The sequence below is a fragment of the Belonocnema kinseyi genome, chromosome 5 (assembly GCF_010883055.1).
Source record: "Belonocnema kinseyi isolate 2016_QV_RU_SX_M_011 chromosome 5, B_treatae_v1, whole genome shotgun sequence".
In the NCBI taxonomy this organism is placed as follows: Eukaryota; Metazoa; Arthropoda; class Insecta; order Hymenoptera; family Cynipidae; genus Belonocnema; species Belonocnema kinseyi.
Window position 1 is genome coordinate 129,284,313 of NC_046661.1, and position 19,712 is coordinate 129,304,024.

Genomic DNA, 19,712 nt, shown 5'->3' on the forward strand with positions numbered 1-19,712 from the left:
TATAAACCGTTGCTAAGGCAGGGGCAGATGTGCCATGAACTGAGTCCAATTCATTTTTTATCTCATATGGAGTTAAACCCTTTAAATGAAAATGTTTGATTGATTCTCTGAACTCGTTTTTTTCCATTTTTTTTAACGAACAATTTTTTTTTAAATTGGTTATAAAGATACGTAAACTCAGAAGATGTGGACTGTGACTGTACCATATATCTAGTCGGGAGTGATGCTGACTGAAAACAGATGGTTTGGAGCGATTCGCGCGCCATCTGTTGGTCATTCTTAGGACTTATTGAACTACCCTCGTAGTATATAAAATGGGCCCTACATTTGAAAAATACGCGCTACGAGTTGATGTTTTCTCTATAAACGTATTGAAGGGGGAAATTCGTTTACCAGTATTATATATAATAAACTTCAATTATCTTATTCGAAATGTTTGCCTATTGAAATGATTAAAAAACACTACGAAATATTATATCCTTATTCCTTTTTTGCGTTCCATTCAATGTAAAGAAAAAAAGCGATTTTCCACTTTTACGATAAATACTGTAAATTCGGTGAGAATTGTAAAAAATTCTGGTAGTTTACGAGTAAAGGCCACTCAGAGCATATGTGTAAGTGTAACCAGTAGAAGGGTCTGTTAGTCCTATGCATTTTGTTGCTAATATTTATGTACCAGAATACGGCCATCTTGGAGCGACATATTAGACCATGAACATAACGAGAAACTTAACCCAGTTGTCGAAATATTCAATTTTTTTATTTTTAATGTCTTTGACAGATAAAACCAAAATCACTTGTCATATAAGAAAATAGTTTTTTAATAGATATTACTTATGTAAATAAAAATAGATAAATTAAACATTATTAATAATTAATCTATTATTATTCATAATTTCTAATTAATCTATTATGAATTATAATTTATAATTTAATATTATTATTAATTATTATTAAACATTCAGGAATTTTTCAATTTGGCAAACTTTTCTTTCACATTTCTAACATTTGATTGATTAATGTGGATAAATAATTAGAAAATATTGTCCTGGTCATGTGACATAATATTATTTTTATTAATATATTTAATTAAAGTAAATAATTTACCTAATATAATTAGATCTATTATTTTAATGATTTAATTCAATCAAATTGCACAAAATATTTATTATATTTTCAGATTTTTTAAGATCTCGGAAGTTTTTTATTTTTCGCATCTGTAAAAGGAAATGGATACCAGCTCAAAACCCGTCATTGTCTTACTATCCAAAAAAGTTTACATTTTAATTATAATACCAAATTTGTCATACATAAACAAGTAACAATAATTAGAAAATAAAAAAATACTTTAAATAAAATGATATTTTTTCATTTATTGAATACTTATTTTATTTTAAGTCAGGGATCGGAACACTTAATTTTTAAAGGGTTCAGGGACCTAAATGGTATAGCAAGGGTCCGGTCCGGACCCCAAACTATAAGAATTTAAAGGGCCCGGGTCCGGACCTGGAACCTTAATAATGTAAAAGTTTCTGGTCCGGATCTGGAGCCTTAAGAACTTAAAGGGTACGGGTCCATACCCATACCCTCAAGAATTTTAAAGGTATGCGTTCGGACCCGTACCCTTAAGAAATGAAATGATCTGGTGCCGGACCTAAACCCTCAAGAATTTAAAAGGTCCAGGTGCGGGTCTCTAAGAAGTCAGCTGCCTAACCTATCAATTTTTTAGGCATTACGTTTAACTGCAGTTTTTGTATTTAGATTTTCATAAAAATGACTAAAAAAGTTTTTTAAGAATATTAGGACTTTATTTATCAAACCCAACAAGTTTATATTACTATTTGGTGCATTGTATTTGAAGTTAGTTGTTGCAAAAGCTGAAAATTTCGGTAAGTAAAGAGTCGATCGTAAAAGTGCAACCTCAGCTCTTTCCATTGATATGACTCTTTAACAGGATTAGTTAGCGCCCCCGAAAAGGAAAAATATACCTATAGACGCTTGCCATGAAAGGTTATATGCTTTATGGTGCCACGACCCACTGTGATCAATATTCATGGCAGGGCTGATGAGCGCTTCGCCCTGATAATTAAACAGCTTAAGTCGTAGACCTGTCAAATTTCAAAAAAGTACTTAGATTTATTTTCATTGTAGCACGTTTAATTATACCTTTTCTTAATCTTCTTTTCCTAAATATATAATTTCTTTAGTATTTGAAAACAGTGGAAAACAGTGAAAAAAGCATCTTTTAGGCAACCGTAAACAATATTTATTATCAGTTTTTCATTCAAAAAATGCTTTTATATGGATTCTGAAGACCTCAAGAACAACATATTAAAAGTTCAAATTACAAAATGGGTATCTTCGTGGTTAAAACCTTAAAAGCAAAAAAAAGTTGGTTTAGCCCATGTTAATAGCATAGGAACCTTAAAAACTATGCGCCACCTCTAAATATTGTTAAATTTTTTTTTTTACAAAAATCTACCTTCTACAATACCATAAACTACCGTAATTTGCCTTTCGCTCCTAAGAAAACCAAAAGTGTTTTTTTCTGGTCAGCCTACTGACCCCTTAATATATTAAAGGGGCCGAAGATGGACGCGGATCCCTAAGGAACCTTTTAATCTTGGTTTTAACCTAAACAGTCCCTATAATTACATTTGTAGGATTTACGAATTGGTTGTTGACCAAACGGCAGAGAAGAAAAAAAAGAGAAGAAAGAAGAACATAATCAATCAGTACGAGGGGGTTTTTACAATCACATAACACAAATTTGGGGTCAAAATAAACAAATTCCAAAATTCGACTCTGATGCGTATCCATAAAATAAATGTAACTCAACTGTACATCCATACGTGCCTTGTAACTATAAAGCGCAGCAATATGTTTGATTATTACTGCCCAGTTCTGCTATGTAGACATACGTGTCACCTAACTCAATTGCACACCCACCAGTACCATTAAACTCTACTGCGCATCCATAAGTGTTATGCAACTCCACTACGCATATATAAATCCCCATTAACTTTACTGCGCGTCCATAAGTGACATGTGACTATTCTGCGCATCCACAAGTTACACGGTACTCTTCTATTCTAATAGACGTGCTAGTAACTCTACGGCGTATTCATGAGCATCCCCAAATTTGATGCGCAGCAGTAAGTACCATGTAACTGTACTGCGCAGCTATATGTTCCATTGATCTCCGCAGCGCTGCCGAAAGTACTGACAAATTTTACTTCACAGATATACGTATCACGTAACTTAATTGCGTACACATAAGTGCTATGAAACTACTACGCACCCGTAATTCCTCTGTAGTTCTATTTCGCGTATATAAATACCCTATAACTTCACTGCGGATATTTAAGTGAAGCTTAGCACCTTTATGTTCCATGGGACTCCACTGCGCAGATGAAAGTAATATAGAACTTTCCTATGTCTCTTTACGTACCACGGGCGGTATTGCGTAGCCATAAGTGCCACATAACTATACTACGCATGTTAAAGTTGCATCTTATTTTACTGTGCCACCGTTAGTAATATGTAATCCTACTGCGTCTATATAAATGTCTCATAACTTTATATCGCATCCATAAGTGATGTAAAGCTATACTGCGCATCCGTGAGTTCCATGGAATTCCATGGCGCAGGTTCAAGTACATGGTTATCCTACACCGCATATATTAGTATTCTACCGTTACTGCGCAATCCGAAAATTCGCGTAACCTTACTGCGCAACGATAAATGATATGTGACCTGCATATATACTGGGCAGCCGTAAGGTTCACGGAATTTTACTTTGCATCTATAAGCACACCTAACGTTACTGCGTAGTTATAAATATCGTGGAATTTTTCTGCGCATCTGCAAATGTCGTGCAGCCCCACTACGCAGCATTAGTTGACGTGTAACTTTACTGTGCATCCGTACGTGCCACTAAACTCTACTGCGCATCCGCAAAGGTCATTTAAATCTGCTTGGCAGCTGTAGGTGCTGTGTAACTTTACTGTGCTGAATAAGGTGCAGTATCACTCTTCTGCGCATCTTTAGTTTCCTAGAATTCTTTTTTGCAATCTCAAGGTAACTTAATAGTTTCAATCCCTCAAATAAAAATGCTCCTTCTCTTTCAAATAGCCTTTGTAAATTTCTCAAATATATGTATTTCAAGGAACCTTTTAGGTTGAACCCAATGTGAAAGGGTTTTTTAAGAATAGGGGTTCCGAGCAGATATTAAGAATTTTTTAGGGTTCCGGGCCCGGAACCTCAAGCATTTAAAAGGTTCGGGCTCGGACCCAGGCACTAAGGAATTTAAGGGGTACGGGTCCAAACCCGTAGCCTTTAGAATTTAAAAGGTTCGGATACGGACCCTTACCCATAAGAAATTAAAGGGTCCGGGTTCAGATCTGGACCCTGAAGAATTTAAATGGACCGGGTTCAAACGCGTAATCTAAAGGAATTTAAGGGTCAAAGCCAGAACCAGGCCCTTAAGGAACCCTGAAAACTCTGGTTCAACCGAGAAGGTTCCGATCCCTGTTTTTAACTTCATGCTCAGAATATATTAAAAACCACCCTCGTACCACTTGAACATGTTAAAATGTAATTATTTTTGAGTATTATTAATAATTGAAAAATGGTATTTTTTAACATTTCAAATTACAACCTTTCGAAAAACAGCTGTATTTGAAAAATTGCTGGTGAAATTGTTCGTCCGTGAAAACTATCATAGATTTGCAAACGAAACATAAAATGAATCACTTGGAAATAAATCAATTCCTGAAATGTTTGGGTAAAGTTTACCCACGTAGGGTAATTTTTTGTGGGTAATCTTTACTTTAAAATCCTAGTAAATGTTACACTTGCTTCTTTCTGTGAAATTTGTACATTAAGAAACAATTTAAGTCAGTATTAACCCATTTCGCTCAAAATCGTTTGTTAATTTTTTAAGTATTTTAATAATACTAGGCGGCGAGAACAAAAAGAAACGAATTAAAAAAATAATATCTGCAATAATATCTCTAAAAAATCAAGCAATATACCAATTTAATGAGAGAATACGATTTTGCAATATCTTTGACGTTATTCGAATAATGAGAAAACAATGTTGTGAATCATGTGAATAGTTTACGCAAGCTCTACCAACTTAACGTGTTTACTTGTTTTTGTTCTAAAATAAAAAATATAATTAAAAAACAAAATTTTTTAATGGAATTATTTACACAGCTAATCTATATTACCTTGCTGGATTGTCCGTGACTGCAGGGACCGTTAAAAAATACGAAATTTGGTAAAGTCTGAACGTAAACCAAAATCTCTTAAAAATTCAAAGTAAATTAATAAGAATTATTTTGGTATTCTTTCATGCACTTTTTTTACAGAGAAATTTATGAAATTGTATTCAACATGAAATTGTCTTTATTATTGGCAATAACACATAACATAGACCGACAAGATTTTGACACAGAAAGCAGAATAAACATTTCGGAAGTTTTTTTGTATACTGAATCCGAATGTGAGGTCCAAATTTCTCAATTGGCTCTAGCTTCCGAGATAACCTAACCTAAAGGTACAAAAAAAGGGATTTTTGCCCTAAACAGAGGTAAACTCGAAACATATAAATTAAAAAATGTGATATCTCAGCAAAAAGTAAATATATTTTAGGAAATTCAATGGCATTCGAAAGGGCGAAACATACCCAGTAAGCACAAAGTTTTGCGACGTCTTTACAACATCGTTACGATATCCTTACGACAACTTTAGGACATCCTATGTCCATTTTGCAAAGGTGTCTTTATGATATCGTGAATAAGTCATATGATCTGACGATGTCTTTACGATATCGCAAAGACACCGAAACGACATGGACATAGGATGTCGTAAAGTTGTCGTAAAGATGCCGTAACGATATCGTAAAGACGTCGCCAAATTTTGTGCTCACTGGGTATACTTTAAAATGGCGTTTATGATTTTTTGAGTAAATGGAAAAATTCGATGCGACATAACATCAAATATAGGCAAAAATTGCTGTTTTTGCACTTTTAGGTAGGATATTTCGGGAAACAGAGCCAATTGAAATATTTGGTTCTCAAATTCGGATTCAGCATGACAGAAATCTTCGGAAAAATATATTCTGGTCTCTAAGACAGAGGGTCGACCTAATTTTGTCGGCCTGTCTTATTTTTAACAAAATAGTTTCAAAATATTGGGTTGAGATTGTTTATTTTTATATTAAGTAAGAGAGCACATGATTAGATGCTTGGTATATAGATAAGCTTAGATTTTAAAAAAGATAAATATAAAATTGATTTTGAATATAAATGATTTTTTTTGCTGTAGTTCTTAATTCAATTATCAAAAATGTCATAACAATTTCCTTATAAGAGCTTTCGAAATTAGGAAGAAGCTAAGAATTGGTGCCCTTAACCTAGAAAGTTCTAAATTTCATAATATTAAATTTAAATATAACAAATTTTTTCCTTTAAATTTTACTTACTTTATAATTAATTAATATGAAATTGAAATATTTTTAAATGGTTGGTTCCAGTGTTTAACGTGAAAAATTTTCTAGTTTTTTTAATTCTTCTGATTCATACAATATAAAACTGAAGGACGCTCGGCACTCAGCGCGCGTCACTCGTCTCGCGCGTGCCACACAGTGGGAGAAAATGCAATTTTTTCGTTCAAAAATGTCCAAAGCATTCAATTTTAGTCCAATTTTTTATTATTTTAAATTGAAGTTCATTTGATTCTAAAGAACTTGACACTCCGAACTTTTGTCTACTCTGTTTGTTTATTAACAATTTTTCTACTCAAAGTATGGAAAAACTAAAATTTTGTAAAGAATATCTTTTTATGTTTTCATAACTGATTAGGAAAACCTTATACTGTCTTACATCAATGTTTATGGACTCACAGAATACAGAGAATTTGATTATTATTCCATTTATTTATTACAAACAAATTTTATGAACAAATTGACAAAATTCTTATGATCAGTAAATTTTTTTTCCTCGGCCAAAGTGGGTACAAATACTCCTGAAAATAATATATCTTCGATAATATTTGGTCAAATGTAACAATCTGAAAACCCGACTTTTTCCAAGTGAAACTTTTAACATTTGGAGTTTGTATATCTAAATTGTTTATTAACATTTGAGTTCTTATATTTGACTAAATATGATCAAAGACACATTTTTTAGCAATATTTGTACGCATTCTGGTCTTTAGAGAAAATTTATATTTGATAAAACCTTAAATTTAAATATTTTTTCACAAGAATTGTTAATAACAGTGGTTATTGTTAACTTTTCTAATATTTTTGTGACAAGAAGTCATTCCTTCAATAGCTTAAAAAATTTTCAGAGCAAACAAAAATAATAATGTGAAAGGGCCAAAATTTTGGATTTGTTTATAAAAATTTAAATGGTTATATTTGATCAAATATTATTATATGTTTCTTATTTTAAAGAATACCTTAAGTCATACTGGCGATTGAAGGAAATTATAATTTAAAAAACTCTGAATTTTTAATATTTTGCCACAAGAATTGTTTATAGCAATGGCTATTATAAACTTTTAAATTTGTTTTGTAATATTCTGTCATTCCTGCATTCATATGCCGCACTTTTAGCAAAAAAAATGTTACCGATAATAAGACTATTTGACAATTATTTCATAAAATTAGTAATTAATAAACGGAATAATAAACAATTAAAGGCTCTAAACATTTTTTAAAGAAAAGGTGCAAATCCTCCACCTTCACTGCGCGACACAGGCGACGCGCGCTGAGTGCCGAGCGAAAAAAAGCAATAACTTGCGATTCGGTGAAAGTTTTCATGTTTTTCTTTTGTCATGTAAGGCGTTATGAAAGGAATATTGATACTCGATGGTCAAAAATAAAACAAAATGACAGAGAAGTTATATTTATTTACATTTGTTCAAAAAAATTGTTTATATTTTCAACAAATTACGGTTATTGAAAAAATAAAAATCTGTATCGTAAAAAGCTGGACCATCAAAAAATAGGTGGCTCACTCGGCAGATTTTGACACAGTATAAACGTACATTTTAGTGGGTTAAAATCCATACAAGCTACTTTGAACCGATCCAGAGCCAAGCTTCAATTATGTAGTATGTTATTCAGCTTAAATCAATACCGAAATAAATATTGTTTGAATAAAAACTCTATTTATTGCATTACTGAAGGTATTAAATAATTTTTTCTTTTATATTGATTCAAAAATATTTGTTGGTATATCAGCAGGCTCTATAACGACTCAGAAACGGTAGTGCGCCTTTCGATTTAAGCCGAGGTGTGGCCTGATGTTCACGAGAACCAGAATTAGATATACGAACAGAACTAGGAGTAGAACTAGGAGTAGTACGATGAGTTGGACGATAACTGGAACTAGGGTTAGTATTATAAGTGCAACAAGAAATATAACTAGAAGTAGAACTATCATCTGAATCAGGCGATTTGATACTGAGTTGAGGCAGTCGAAGGTCTAATTTTTCGCTTTGTTCATGTGGATTCAGACGAAAGGCTGATCTCGGAGGTTCTAGAGTAAATATTTGCTGCCTTCTCATATGAGGCTGACCCCGTTTGGCGGCAACTTGAGCGACATGTATCCTTACTACCGTTTCTATGGCACTTCGAACAGCCCACAAACCTACTTGTGCTGCATTAGCCCAACGCGAAACTTCTATTAACCAATCATCTTCGGTAATATGGTGAGCCTCAAACTCTATATTATTAGGGTTTTTGGGGTCCCTTGGTTTTGGCTTTAGTATAGTAAATGTCCCATTTTGCATGTATGGAACAATAACACGATTTTGGTTTACTGCAATGATCTGATGACGATATCTTATTTCTCCACCTTGGGGAATCTGGAGTCCTGGTATGTAGTTTAGAGGAGGGTGTGGTAAAAGACCCCCACGTCTACGTTCTGCGTGGTACCTAGTTGGTTGTGAACTTAATTCTGTAAACATGCAACAAAAATGTATGAAATTTACGATACAGCATTTTTTCATTTTAATTGTATTACATGTTAATTTATTGAACAAAATGTTATAAAATTGTATGTAAAATTTCTTGTACAGAAACCTCAAAAAGTCTTGCATATGTACATGTACATGAAACTGCACACGAACCAGTGGAGGTGATCTTGACTGTTCCTGTTCAGGAATTTGTCCGAGGAAACTGTGCATGATTTTGCAAAGAAACTTTCATAAAAGCTAAGCTTTCAATGATTTTGTTCAGGTTGCTTCATAGAGTGTATTGGATTTCGTTTAATTTAGAGGAACTTCCTCAGGTTCCTAGTCATTAACCTGCATACGAATTAATCCACGAGGGTCCACTAGTGGCATGAATTTTTACGGTGGCTTTCTGTAAAGGAACATATACGTGTTCCTGTAAAGGAACAATTGCCTCGATTTACTTCCCAAAGGAACCTGTACAAAAATTTGTATAGGATCATGCAAATGTTTCTTTGTTGGCGCAGGTTTCTTTGCAGAATCAAGAAGAGTTTTATTCGCCTAATTCCTGCACATAACCATCAAGATGACCTGCACAGGTTCGTGTGCAGTTCTGTGTGCAAGAACATGAACAGGATCATCCAAAGTTGCTGTACATGAATTTTTAGCTTGGATTGCTTATTCATCCTCCACTACTCACGCACCCCCTCGCCAACCACTCTTGCTTGCAATAAAATCCCTTGCTTCTTCTCAAAGAACCACTTTCCCTACTCCTTTTTATTCATCATGATCAATATTTTTCTCTCGTAGTACGTGGTAGCAAATCAGAATATTAAGTTTAGGTCGGGGAAACTCCTGATGGAGACGGAACTGCATCGACTTTTCTCGTAGGTGTATACTGGAACTTTGAATTAGAAAGTTTAGATGCGACATGCGTCCAAATCCAGAGTAATGATTCATGCGGCTCTGCCTCCTCATGTTTGTATTTCCTGTACTTAGTATTAAGGCCAGTGCAAGTCATTCTTATAAACGTAATTTAATCCCAGTTCCACAGTATTTGCATAAAAAAGAATGGTGGTACCTTTCTATCCCAGACCGATTAACTGTTAATTTGCCCAATTCAGAAATAAGATTAGATAAGTAATTGTTTTCACATGTTCTAAGCGAACATAATGATTTTTCAAATGATTTAATCCTTTAAAGGCCAAACGTGAAAATAATTAAATATAAATTCTCCACATGCATCTAATCCGCTAAGTTTATTTCGTGAAAATTTAAGAAAATTGTAAATAGTGGAGATTACTCAGCTGCAAAAGTGGATGGTGAAGGGTTAAGATATATTATTCAACAGTATATACCATAACATTATTCCCTTTTAATGGTAAATTATTTTTACCGTGATCTATTAAATAAGGTCCGATTGAACACATTCATGCCAAATTTTAATTAGGTTCTTTTTTATTCAACACTAATAATGCAACAATAAATTAATCGCAAAGATATAATAATATATTTTGTACCTAAGGGCACCTTTGTTGTTCACACAATTTGTGATCAAACAAGCCAAAAAAACATCGGATACAGCGTCCCACAGTACATTGGTGTAAGTTATGTAAGCATTAATTTAGTCAGCATGTTTCATCATAACATTTTATATTTTTCATAACATACTTTAATTCATAATTGTTTTTTCTACACGGCAATTACACAGCCAAATAAAAAAGATAACATGTGTTGAAGATAGATATTTAATTTTTAAACAATTCAATTTGAAAATTTTTAATTAAGAAAAATAACAATAATCTAATATTTAGAGATATCTGACTGTTCATTCAATATCCGTAATCACAAATGAAATACACAAAACTAAAAAAAAAACTAAATTTTGAACGTTACAGTTTTAATTACACTTTTTAAAATTTTTTAGCTTGTTACTTAAATGGTTGAATTGTTATTTATAAATAACCACTTAACACCTACTGTCCTTAGAAAAAATTCGAGTAATTTCACTTTTTAAATTAAAAGTTACATTATATTTATTTCAAAATCTTGAAAAATCTTAATGTTGTTTTGCTTTTTTCAAATTTTTAATTATTTTTAAATCTTTTTAAGAACTTCTAAATTTCTTTCAAAATGATTCGCATTTTTTCTGAATCTTTTTAAAAAATTAGGCAAAATTAAAAAAAAACTGCCTAAAATTTTCCACATTCATTTTTCATAGTTTCTTAAATCTTTCTAAATCTTTTTAAACATTCTCTTAAATTAATTTTTTTAAATAAAAAATAATATCAATTTTCCTACAAATCTTAAGGAAATGTCTTTTATTCTTTTAAAACACTTCACAACTTTTAAAACAAATTAAATATTTGTAAAAAGTGTAATTAAAATTTTAACGTTGAAAGTTTAGTTTTTTGTTTAGTTCTGTGCCTTTGATTTGCAATTACGAATTTTAAACGAACAGTCAGATATTTCTAAATATTAAATAATTATTATTTTTCCTAAATAAAAATTTTCAAATTGAATGGTTTAAAAATGAAATATTTTAAATTGAAACAATATTTGAAATTTAATTACAGCCTTTAAAAACGAATATATTATTTTAAAGTTATTCTAAAATTAAAAATAGTTTATAAAGTTTCAATCGGGATTTTGAATTTGTCTATCTAATAAGACTTTCAAATTTAAGCAGTTTAATTTTTTAAATATAAATCTGGAAATTCTAAAATTATGAAATGATTCCGAATCGTCCTGTAGAAAAATTAAAGTAGAACATTTTTAAAGTGAAAGATTTTCAAATTAGACATTCTAAACTGAATGATATCATAATTGAAAAATATAACAGTTGAGCGTATTATTTAAAACGCGGTTAAAATCAAAGTTGGGTAGATTAATTTTCAAAAAATTTGTAAATTTCCCGATCAACAAATAAGCTCACTGTCATTTGCCGATTTGCAGGTCCAGCGGCCAACCGCTTTTTGCATTTAGGACAACGTATCATTTTTAGCTCTATTTCCGTATAATTCTTCTCATTGCTGTCTGCTAATCACAGCCACAGCCATTCAAATGTTCGCGCGACTCTCCCACCACTTCCCCCCATGCGACGGTTCTCTGAAACGAGGGAGCCGATGCTACGTTCCGTGCGCAACTTCAGAATACGCTTGTCCGTTTTCTGGTTATATTTGTCAACGATTGTTCCGCACACGTATTACCTGATTGTTTATGCGAATAATTTTCTTTTTGTTTTTTTAAATATAGAATTGAACGATTTGACAGAAAAATCATCTGCCTGAAACTAAATCCTGCAAATGAACACTGCAAAATCCATCTTAAATTTTTACAATATCTATCTGTAGAATGGAACAATGCTTTTTAGTAACATATGGACGATACGTAAAAAACGGCCCAATTTAATACCCATCATCTTTTGATGGAATCGGTCTGCCTTTTATAAATTTGATGAAGATTAGGATATAATTCGTCTGTTTATTCATTGAACATTTGAAAATGTTTTGCTGAAAAGTGGATGAGCGGGTCCTTATTGAAGTAAACCTGACTGAATTATTTAGATTGGAACTAAAGAAAAAATAGAATAAAAAATAAAATTAAATATATTGAATAGAATAGCGCTAAGTCGAACAATAAAGCCTGTTCAGATGATCGATAAACAAAGTGACTAAGTTTAAATAGTGACACCAAATAATTTTGGAGAAGAAAAATAAACTATTTAAAATTTTATGTATTCTATAGTAAGAAACTCTGGGCAGTTAATGCATTCTACTTACCAATAGAATGAATGAAAGCTACTGAGATTATAAAGATAGTAGCAATAATGTTTCTCATTATCCCAAAATAAAGCAGCCCGTTTCTCGAAGATTTTTCTAAAGAGTGTAACTGATATATAAATGAGTTAAATAAATGCCACGTTTGCCGTCTTTTATACTTCTGCCGTTATCTCTTTATTTCAAGTAATGATAAATACTTCAAAGATACACTGTATAAGGTGTATACAATTTGTATTATTTGTGGGAATATCCTCTCATGTGCAACATCTTGAAGCATTAAGTCAATTACCAATATTGTCTGCTTAAAGTTATTTCACAATTACGACCTGTTTAGAAAATATTTACTTATCGTCTACCATTAAAAACACTAAATATGAAAAATGTCTTGCTCTTTCTGTAAAGATAACAGAATCCGGTGGCCGTTTGGCCAATCAGGTCAGAATTTTTTTAACTGCAAAAAACGCCCAAAAAGAGCCAAAATAGCCCTTTTTGTTCATAGAAAATGTAACCCGACCACATTTTTGAAGGTCTTTCCGGTCACTGGATTTGAGTATAATGCTAATTAATCCCTGCTCAGAGTTTTTCTGGTTCTAGTCTCAAAACCGGCAAGCCTAAGCCCAAAAAACGTTATCTTATGTTTTTTGGGTCGCGGAGTGTGGATCCGGGGCTTATTTTCTCGGAAAGGTCCAATTCCTATGTCGAATCCCTTTGTGTCATAAATCATGGCAAGCCTAAAAAAATCGAACCTAACCTTAAAATTCACCTTAATCCGCGGGCCTGGCCGATCCGTTAGTTTGAGAAGGAGAAACGACCTCGAGGTTTGGAGGCATACGACGCACTATAGGTCAAATTAAATTTTTCTGGTTTAAAATCTAATATAACGAAAAGAAATAGAGATAACTGAACAAATTAAAAAATAAATAAATAAAGTTCATGTTACGTGGATTAGAGAAAAATATGTTAAATGCCTACATTGCTCAATGTAAGGGTTGACGTAAGGGGTGAAATCGAGCATGTTTAGAAAGTCTATAATTATTTGCATTTCTTTTTGCTGAATCTCAAAGGGAAATCATGACATCAATACAATTTTGTTTGTTTAAATTGTGCCTAAATTAAGGGTTGAAATAAGGGGTAAATGACTAAAGAACAGAAAATTTGCTGAAAAACATTGCAAATGGTTTTTGTGGAGTTTGAATATCATTTTGGCAACCATTTCTGCATTATTCTCTAATGTGTCGATGGTTCCTCGTTTTCCCAACTCTAGGATATATTCGAAGAAGAGGTTTTGAAAACCTGATTATTATCAAAATATTATTTAGAAAATAATTGATTAGAACTTGTAATTTTCTATTCCTAATCAAGTAATGTTTATTAAATTTTTATAATGATTATTATGTTTTGACACAACATAAACGTTTAAAAAATTTCAGGCGGACCGACTGCGGACATTTACAACGTCTTTGCAACGTTTTTACATCGTTGAAACAACTTTCTTTTCCAACGTTACAATTTTTTTGTAATAAGTGTATTTTTTAATTTAATACAATTTTGAGAGAGAGCTTTAAATGAGAGAGATTTATTAAAATAATAATATAATAATAGACAACTCGAAGTACTTTTTTTATTACGATTTATGCAAAAAAGTATAGTCACTGTATATTTGTTAAAAATAGTGAATTCATACTTACTGGAGAATTATAAATAATCCGCTTGATTGATACTATGTTCTTACACAATCTAAATTACACTACAAAGTAAATAATATTCGCTTTAAGAAATGTATTCTCTCAGAAAAATAATTGGCGTACGCGTTCTAGATTAAAGGTAAACAATAATTAATCTAATTAGTACATATATTTAACTGTTAACATCAAGTCACGAAAAAATATAAAGTCTCCAGAATGCCTTCATCGAATATTCTCTAGAGTGCGGTGGGGGGGGCAATTACACACTAGAGAATAATGCAAAAATGTTTGTCGAAATGAAACTCAACTCCACGAAACTCATTTTCAATTCTATTCTGCGATATTTCGCGTTCAGATTCTCGCTGTCCCTTTTCACCCCTAGAAAAGAGAGTGATAATGAGAAACCATAATTTGCCTTTGAGATTCAGCAAAAAGAAAAGAAAAAGGTCATCGATTTTTTAAACATGTTGAACTTCACCCCTTACTTCAACCCCTACAATAAGCAATAAAGGCAATCTTACAAATTTTCCTTTAATCCTCCTAACATGAACTTTATTTTTTTAAAAGTTTGCTGATTTATCTCTATTCTTTCTCGTTATATTAGATTTTAAACTAGAAAAATGCAATTTGACCTATAATACGACGTTAGTAAGTTTAAGATACCGCCAAGTCCGAATTTTAGCATCCTCTGTGCTCTCCGAGTTTGCGATTTATCCTAACCTCGAAGCAAAAACTCAAAATGGCTCAATAGCCAGTTTGTCACTAAAAATGAATTTTATTTACTTTTTTCTTATGTTTTTGGAATTGATCAGGTCAAAGGTAAGTAACCTTATTAACTGAAGTTTTGGTGGGACTGACGTTATAACTACAATCTCCACCATATGACGATTTGCTACTTAACTTTGACATGATTTCGACAAAAGGCATACACACGGAAAATCTACAGGTCATGTTTCAGGCGACGAATTAAGACTGGGTGCTTGGAATGCTAGAGGGGGGGGGGTGAATGATCTCAAGGTAAAAGAATTGTGTGAAACTATGGACGTGAGGAAACTAGAGATTTTATGTGTTCCTGAAACAAAGAAAAGGGATGCGAAACTAAAGACAAAAAAAACGGCCTGTTGAAAGGCGAATTTGAAATATCGTCAGGAGTAGACACTGAATCACATGATAAATAAGGAGTAGGTCTGATTTTGAATCAAAGAGCAAAGCAGCATCTCGGAGACCATGATTTCGTATCTCCCAGACTGCCGTGAGCTAGAATGAAAGTAGGAATCAGAAGACTATTTATCATAGCATGCTACGCGCCAGTTGATAGTGATCCCAGAGAAGTAAAAGTCGCTTTCTGGGACACTTTAAATGACACAATAAATATTTGCGGACATGGGGAAAAATAATTCAACTAGGAGACATGAACGGATGGGTGGGCTTCCAAAATCGAAATACAGAAAGAGTGATAGGTAATTTTAAGGTTCCAAGAACAAACTATAACGGAGATAAATTAGGTGGTATATGGTTAGAAACGGGTGTGTTTATTACAAATACTTGGTTTAGGCATAAAATGATCCACAGGTGCACCTGATCTACAGCAAATAGTCGAAGTATAATTGACTTTGATGTTGCGGATGAAAGACTAAGAGAGACAAAGATACAAGAGTCTTGAGGCATTCGGAATGCAACACTGATCATTACCTTCTGAGCTGAAAAATTAATTTAGGTCGGGGATGGAGGAAAAGGAGAACCAAGAAAACAAAGCAAACGCGAATCAAATTTGAGAACCTACGGAAACGGATGTGCGAATAGATTTCCAAAATAAGATAATCGAAAGCATAGATAGGGCAACATGGGAGGACCGTATAAAAAACAAAGATATAGAAGACGCCTGGACAAAGTTACGGGATATCATTGTTAGATGTACGATCGAATTGCGCGGTACCGCAGTTGTAGGAAGAATGTCTGGGTATACGTGGTGGAATGATGAAATTCAGGCTGCCCAAAAAGCAAAGGGAGAAGCGTACAGGAGAACTTTGAACATCTCAGGTCTTAGCAACGTGGAAAGAAATAGACGTAGAAATTATTATAGACACGAAAACAGGAAACTAAAACAATTAGTTAAGGAAAGTAACGATACAATTAGAGCAGAAGAGATGAAAATATAAAACGAGTTTGAAGGAAGCAATACCACATAGGCTATGCGAATTGCTAAATTTATGTTTCGAGATGGGAGACGTCCCAGACGATTGCAAAAAAGCAATTATCGTACCAATATACAAAAGAAAGGGAGATAAAAGCGACTGCAATAATTACAGAGGGATTGGCTTACTAAGTCTTTAAGTAGAATATGCTCAAAATACTTATTCGTAAGGTTGTGAGGGATCTCGCAAATTAAGGGAAAGGTGGGGGATTTGGAACGTCGAGAAGCGGGTGTAGTCAATTAAGGAGGGGAAACATTTAACAAAAAGGTTTTATTAACCAACTTACCGGAGTTTCAATGTCGAATTCGTCTAGGTAACTCGAACCGGGCGGCGAAGTCGAGACCGGGGATGCGGTGTCGTACTGGGTTGGTGGCGTCGGAACGTCTGGGGGTTGAGAGACTGCGCAGGCTACCAGGAAGACTAGGACTCGATGCGGACTGAACATTCGGGGATAAGGTTTTTTGGGGTATATAGGCCGGGATGGCTCTCCCCACAAGTCTTTAAGAATGGCTCTTTTCGACGAAGAGGGTGTTGATCTCGAAACAGTAAGGGTACGTGGGTTAGCGTTCGCAGATCAATTATGAGAGAATTGAACAAGTTGACAAGTTCGTATACCTTGGTAGCCTATTTACTAGGGACGGAAAGATAGATGAGGAATTAGGTAGACGCATAAACGAAGGTAAGAAAGTTATTGGTAGAGCAGGTCCCCCTATCAGAAGTAAAAATATATCCAATAAAGCTAAAATAGCAATAAATAAGAGTAAAATTAACGCATTTGACATGAGATTCATGCGCCTAATATGCGGAAAAACTCTGATGGACAAAGTAAGAAGCGAGATCATTCTAAAAGAATTTGGTCAAGGTGAAGTAAATGGCAGCGTGCCTAGGGGTAAACCGCGGAAAGAATGGTTAGAATGTGTGAATAAGATCATAGTTAGAAGAGACATAAGAAGTCGCAGAAACACGAGAGTCTGCATGAAAAAATTAATGGACATAAAAGAAGCTAAAGAAGTATGACAGGATTGGAGAGTATAGCGGCAAATAGGAACAGTGTTGCGGAACAAACGTATTATTTACATGAATAACATGAGAATTCTGGATCAATCTGAAAATTCTCTATCCCTTCCCCACATTACGTCTTTCCCCATATGTGATTCACGCCTACCCCGAAAGGAAAATTGCTTAATAGTGTAATAATAATAATAATAATATTCTAGTTTTTGAATAATTCTACGTTGAGTTGAAGAGCACATGGAAACCTCAAATTTGGATTTGGCGACTTCATAAACTTACTACTGTTGTATGTGTCCAAACTTTGAGGACGTTTCTCCTTCTTGAACTAATGGATCGGCTAAGCTGAGTCGATGGCAAATTAATTGATTGCAGGCAGCTTTAAGGTTAAGTTTGAAGGTTTTGAGATTAGGAGCACAATTTCTCTAAACAGCGATTAATCAAAATTATATTCAAATCCAGGTACCCAAAAGACATGATAAAATGTGGTCGAGTTACAATTTTTATGAACAAAAAGGCTATTTTGGCTATTTTTGGGTTTTTTTTTAGTTTAAAAAAATAGTGAACTGATAGAGCCAACCACCACCAGATTCTGATTTAGCGATCTTAAAAGCGTTACGAGCCGTTTGGAAATAATGGCAAAGTATTATTATTGCTGTTATTGTTACGTTTCAGACCAAAAAAGCCCTTGCGCTTGGGAAATCCCGTTGCGTATCATTATAGGCCTATATGTGACCGCAAAGATTTTTCCATATGCGAGGACTGCACCAACGCTATAGCCAACATTTCTGACTTACTGATGCAATTACTATACATTAGTGCCCGACGCTTCATCGTAATCGCTGAGCAGTGTCAAAGATATTAATGGGTCGCTCATCATCCTTTTCACACAAGCGGTAGTGAGGACTATTTATGAGCTCTATGTCATCGCGTAGCTACGAATTTTTCAACCCGGAGCCGGAAATAATGTGACGCCCATAATTCTCAAATCTGCATTCATTTTAAAGTTCCTTTGCCGCCCCCAGTCGCTTGCGCCCGGGGCAACGGCCCGATTCGCCTTCCCTAGCTACAGCACTGTGTCTACGATAGCCAAGGTTCCCATTCTTTTAAACAATTTTATAAGGATAGACGCCGGTTTCTATTTCTTTCGTCCCTGGAGCCACGCTGAAAATATTTGTCCCCATCACTAGAGCAGTCTGCCTCATCGTGAAGCTATTTCTCTCTCGCTTAATGTCATACTACTCACAATACTCACAATTTGCCACATACTTTCTAAGATTAAAATTAATTATTTCTAATTCAGCCACATACATCAAACCCTAAGCCCACTATAGTAACAAGCAATTCCGTCGAAATCCTTCCGCCGTTTACCATATTTATTTTCTAGACCCCCTTTGCAGCATTTCTGGTGAAATTGAGGGGCTTTAACCCTCTTACTGCTGCCAATGCCATCTAGGTGGCAAAACCGAGGCTCCAATGACACCTCTAAATATTGGTTCCCTGATTCTTTCCAATCGAGACTTCACAGTGTACTGTCCGACCCTTGTTTATCTTACCATTGCTTCATAGAAATTTGGGTTTCAGGATTGCTTTACACATAATTGTCTCCAATTTTGAGCCCCAGCTTTTCCCTATCGCTTTCCTACAAAGCCATAGAGTTGCTATTAGCATTTTTCACTTGTTTGCAAAGTGCTCTTTCCATAACAGCTTCCTCTTAAAGATGCTTCCTAGATATTCAGCTTATGAAATGCTTTTTAGTTACTGTCCTCTTACTTTCTGTGTACTTATGGTTCCCCGCTTGAACCCTCTAGTTAATGCATCCGCATCCATCTTACTTCGATTGTACGATACTCCGGTCTTCTGGCAACAGATATCCACTATCTCCAGCACTTGTTGCATAGCCCCGAAGAGCACATCCAGAGTCTTACCGCGCACGATGACAGTTTGTCGTCCGTTTAGCGTAAAACAGGGTAACTACGAGGGTGGATTGATAAGTTTCCGGCCTGACCAAGAGATGGCGCCACTAGGCCTACCTTGAGGTGGCGTTCTATAGTACCATCCTTAGATAG